Genomic DNA, 6,000 nt, shown 5'->3' with positions numbered 1-6,000 from the left:
TCTGAAAGCTACCTGAGCACTAAGCACACTTGATGCTGAGTTGCTGTAATGTTGTTTGGAGTAGTCAATAATTGCATTTGATTTCACATTGTACTTTTCTGTCCTGAGATTACATAAGGCCAGAGGACACCTAGTCATGCTGTGAGCCCAGACTGCTCCTGCATGTTCTGTGTCAGACCACTGTTTTCATCAAAACACACCAATATAACAAGCCCAGGAAATTCTCTCTGCCTTTCCATCTGGAGCAGCTGAAGAAGCAGGCAGATTAAAAAGCAGCATTCCCTGCAGTGTAACTGGGTTAGCATCCAGGGCCATGTTCAAGCTGCTAATCCAGAAGTTACCTTCAGCATGTCATTAGTAATAAGGAAAGATAATGTATGGGGAAAAAGAGGTGGAGGATGACAGATTGATTCCAGGGATGTGTGTCCCATAATTCTCATAAAACCAGAATGAAAGCTGAGCCCATTCAACAGCTTTAAAAATCAAGACAGTCTTATAAATGCCTAAGTGCATATGAGGGACTTCAGGTACGTGGGTGTGCAGGTTTGGACTACTCAGCTCACTTCTGATCTCTGCAGATGAACTCCAACAGAAAACTTCATTGTTTTCATCAGCAGAACCACACTGATAAATGTGAGTAAACTACAGGATATTTCCTATTCAATTTCTGACAAATAAAAGTGTTGTAGCTGTACTACTCTAGTGCCAGCGAAAAATAGTGGGAAAGTATGAACTTCAGAAATGTAAACTTGAGTTGTCATTAAAAATCAATTTTCATGATAAACTGAATTCACATTTCATAGAGAGATGTGTAATATCAATAAAAATGCTTTAATAATTGCTGTGCTGGCACACAGTACAGTGTAAGACATAAAGAGATATAATTTTTTTGTAATTTAGAAGATGAGGAACTAAACACTGTTTTTCAAAAGAAACCGTTTCTCAGGGAGAAAAATGAATGTTGGAGGAGGATGTAATTCATTAGGGATTCTACTCCACGCCCTTTCACAAAGACTGCTCTGAAATTAAAACTTTCAGAGATCAGGTTTCTAATTTATTCCTAGACTTAAGAGGCCAGAACAGACCAGGATCAGGTAGTCTGACCTTCTGGATAACCCAGGCTATTAAATTTCGTGTAGTTCTCTCTATATCATAACCTGTGTTGGGCTAAAACATAGTTTCTCTTAAACATTGATTTTAAATGGTGGAGAAAAACCATTCTTGTGTTTCTTTTACATGCTTTTTGGTGAAGGTGGGAGAGAAGGAAAGTTGTAAATTGGTTGTTTCCCGTGACATATCAGCAGAACCAGTACAGCATGCAATGCTGCAATCTGAACTCAGCACCACTAAATTGTAAACAGTTGGTGTTTTCTGGTAATAAAAGCTGACCAATTTTCAGGGCAGAGACGTGCTACCTACTTAGCAATATGCTTTGGTGAACAATTTTTGAAAGGACCAAAGGGCAGATCCTAAATCTCTAAGTCACATTTAAAAATTCCCATGATCAAATTGTAAACCCATCTGAATTTCCTGCAGAAAATAACAGTTTTCTCACTTACATGTAACTGAGCTCAGAATTTCACTCTAGAAGATCAGCCCACTTCATAGGATGCTAACTGAAGAACTGTAATTTGCAGTTGGTGTTTGTTTCCACAGTGGATATAATTAACTACCTTTCCCAGAAATAAGTTCTCAGAAAGGGTGGTTGGGCATTGGGAAGGGCTGCCCAGGGGGGTGGTGGCTCCACCATCCCTGGAGGTGTTGAAGGAACATCTGAACGTGGAGCTCAGTGCTCTGCTCTGGTAGACAAGGCAGTGATTGTCTACGGTTGGACCCAAGGACCTTGGAGATCTTTTACAATCTTAATGATTCTGTGATTCTATTCTGTGATTTTATTTTCTTTTTTAAAATCCTGTTCTTGCTGAAAATCTTTTACTTGTTCCTCCACCAATGTGAATATTCATGGTTTTTCCAAATCCAGTGTGATCTCCAAATTTCATGAATATACTATTTATTTGATATTTTGGATATGAGATATTCAGTAAAACCGGGCTGCAGCATCAAACTCTCCAGGATACTCCAGCCACAATGACACAAACTCTGATCTTGCAATTTATCACCATCCTTTACAGTTCCACAATCAATACAGTTTTTTTCTGTCCTCATAACTCGGAATCACGTTTTCAAATGAAGTTTCCTGAAAGCCAAGGACACCTGCTTCCCCCTGGATTTATGAATGCTGCCATTCACCAATGCTCATGCTGTGGGATAAGGAATCTCAGGTAATTACAAACACAGGTTTAGTCAGCTTAGGGTGTTTATTAAGAAATCTCAAGGAACTAGCAGGATCCAAAAATCCTTGAGTTTATATGGCCATACATGATAAACATGCACAGCTTTATTGCTCATGACTGACCTGTTCTCCAGGGACCACGTTTTCCCCTGCTGTAAATTACTATAGATCCATGTGAGTGAATAAATCAAGACTCTGAACTTCTTATCCCCTGCATGGTCTGATTTTTCTTTTTTTTCCCTGATAAAATTAGTCATAGATACTTCAGAGTTTTATTACAACCAACTAGAAAAACAAGAAAAATACATGAATTAGTTTTTCACCTTTTCTGGGGAAACCTGTACTTCTGCTGATGCCATTCAGCTTTTTCTCTTTTTTCTCCCCACAGTTCCCAGATTTCCTGAACTCTAAGCTATTTTTAATACATAGCTGCCCATGACACAATTATTTCGACCAGCTACAAAAATCTGAACTTTAAACTTTTTCAGGCCCAGTTTAATTTACCAACTTTTGTCAAGTGCCTCCTGATCTGGTGCCAGTGAGGATGGATACAGCATTGCTCTAAACACAGGAATTAAAACACAGAGAAATGAACACAGGTTCAGATGTGTGCCAGCCCTGACCCGGCAGATTGGATCAGGCTGATGGTCCATCAGTTCAGTCTCCTGTCTCCTGCTTTGTTTTAGAAACTGTTTTAGATTCTGAGGCATTAAAATGTTCATGTCCCTCAGCCACTCAGTAACCAATATTCTGGTTACTTGGAGAGTTCTCATTATTCTGGATCTCAGAGCTGCCTCATGGCAGTGAGTTCCACTGACTGAGTTAGTCCCTTCATTTGTGAAAGGAACAATTGTCTCTTCTCTGAGTATTTTCTTTCCAGGTTGTTCTGGAAACCTGCCTGCCCCTGGGTTTCAACTAACCACTTTTCATACTGCCTTTATCTTTAGTCTTGAGCTATTTGGGTTTTTTAAAGGCCACAGGTTTCTATTCTTCCTTGTTGGTTCACTTTGGATGCTTCTTCTTCCATAACTGTTTCTGTTTCCAACCACCTTCTAGGAAAACACCTTTTAAAACAACAGGTACAGCCCTTAGCTACAAAGCCAGACAATCTTCTCTGATAAGCAATACAATTTGGATAAAATTGGTTTAGTTTTATGGAACTGTTTTAAATTCCTCTGCCATCCACACAATCACCCTGGCTTTTATTTTGTATTAGAATTTTGGTTCTCATCATTTGCTATTCTTATGAATGCACTGTAAGAGCAGGGTGGAAACAATAACAAAAAGGCTCTTTTCTCCATTTCTCTTGGTTTTTTTGTGTTCCCAGATCAAACTCCTTCTAAAACAAAAATAATAGTCTGCAAGGCAGACACTCTGCTATTTCAAACCACCCATCTCCTAAAAGGATGATAACTTCAGAAAGGCACATTTGCCTCTGCTGAGATTCCTATGTGGACTGAACTTAAAAATTCCATCTTTGGAGCTTAATGCCAAAGCACAGTGCAAGTTACTCTTGCTAGAAGCAAGGTTCTTGCCATTTCCTCAAGCAATGAATTATCTCCTGATATTCAAGTTAGTTTAAAATATCCTTTCTGTTTAGGTATGCCAGGGGCTAGTCCTAAGAAAACGGCTTCTAGTGTTTTTACAGTTGCAAATTTAATTTTGTTCCAATGCATAATGGTGACATGGAAATTGCAATTGTTGCAATTTTTGGTCTGTGTTAGCCTTTCTGTCTTCGTTATTTAGGAAGAGAAAGCTTTTGATATCTGTCTCAAATCAGAAGATTATAGGTCTGTTATCACATGCTGGAGAAGTACTCTTTCCGTGGGTGTTAATTACTGAGTATCCAGTTGAGTACACTAGTCATTAACCTCAAAAACAGTGACTCAGCAAGGTACCAGAGCCTAAGAAAAAAAAAAAAAAAAAAAAAAGGAGGGAAAAAGCGTGCTGTTTTCTCACACCAGATGCCAGGCAAGATGTATTTCTAGAGGAAAGCTAACAGGCAGCCCAAGAACAAATGTGCATGGAGGTCTGTGGTATTCTTTCTGTTAAGATGACTTGAAATACTCAGCTGGAGGCAAGAGTGCACTGGAGAAAGAACTTCCTGAGGATCTGTCTGATACTCCCAAATCAATTAGGGCTCGTGGAAATGCTCCTGCTGGATCACACCCAGAAAAGGGATAATTCACCTGCATCATACCCAAGAAGGTGACCTGTGATTCCTAATGCTTGCCATAAATATTACACAGAACAAAAATCTTTTGCAATGGAGGATGAGTTAGATGGATGGATTTTAATCTTACTTTTTTCCATAGACATGCAAGTCTGGGGATTTGTTTCTACAAAGAATGCAAAATGAATCACATATCGTGTCTGTTATCCACATACACACATTCAAGAAGAAAACAGACTGAGCAGACTTTCAGCCACGCAATGAATGTCTGCAGAAATGTATCTGACTACAGGTCTCTTAAGTCACTTTAATGGTGATGGATATGCAGGAAACTATAATCAATTACTTTGCCCTGAAAATTACAGAGTTATTTTCAAAAAAACTCAACAGGTAACAGTTGTTTGACACAGCACAGCTTAATATTTTTCAGAAGACAGAGATCTTATAATATTTGAGCTTGCTATACACAGAAATTCTAACACTTGAGCAATACCAGTGCAGCTTCTGTATAGTCCGATTGTATAGAACTGGCAGGCAGCTATGAGACAAAAGAACCCAAAGTAAGATAGAGAAATGCATTTGTTAAACAGCAAGAAAAATCTGAACAGGGAGATCTAAGGTCACATTAGGAGATGGTCTCTAGGTTGATATCTGAGAATGTTTAAAAACTAGCCATGTGCCTCTGCCATGGGCAGCATGGCCTTCTGTAAGGTACACGCTCTCACACTCTCGGGTTACCCAGAGCTTTGTGCTTCCTCCTCCTCTGGCTCACACCAGCTCAAAAGTCACTGCGTGCTGTCCGGGAGATGTGGTGTGCAGAGAGGTGACAAAGGTGTCACTTGCCTTCTGGATACAGAGGGGGTGTCCGATTCCCAGTATTTCACATAATCACTCAGTAATCATAGAAAACATACTAAAAATTACTCAGTTGGTGGCCTAAGGGTACAGAGTAAACAACGTATTATACAGTCAAGCAGAGCCTCATCCCCCGAGAGTCAGAGTAGCCCAGAGGGAGAATATTGGAAAAATACACTCAGCCTGTGTGTGTTCCCCTGGCTGGGGATCTCAATGGAGGAATGATTAGCAGCTAAAGGAGAAAGACTTGGTTCTTGTACAGAAGGTTCTTTGTGGAGAAGGAATATTAAACAATTTATCTTTTTCTCCTGCCCTTCCAATCTCCCCCAATATATTCCAAACTACACAACAGCATGATCACCCGACAGATGGAGGAAAACCAGTGCTGTGCTTCCAGAGCCCCTCTTCTCTGTTCTGAACATTGAGACTTCACAGGTTGGGGTTTCTTCCCCATCTTGTTCCTTGCTCTTCCTGTCTCCTTCTCTCTTCCTAGAAAATGTCCTAGTTCCCCCCAGGGTTCTGCTCCTAATGCTTTCTCCCCAAAGTCAGACCAAACAGCTCCACACGCTCTTCTCCTTCCAAGCCTATTCCCTCAGCAGGTTCTCCTGGGCAGGAGACAGAAGCACCAGGTGAGAAGGGTGACCATAAGAACCAGCTTAAAAAGTGAATTTGTTCATTC

This window comes from Melospiza melodia, chromosome 21 (assembly GCF_035770615.1).
Source record: "Melospiza melodia melodia isolate bMelMel2 chromosome 21, bMelMel2.pri, whole genome shotgun sequence".
Classification (NCBI taxonomy): domain Eukaryota; kingdom Metazoa; phylum Chordata; class Aves; order Passeriformes; family Passerellidae; genus Melospiza; species Melospiza melodia.
Note: the sequence above shows the minus strand (reverse complement) of the source record.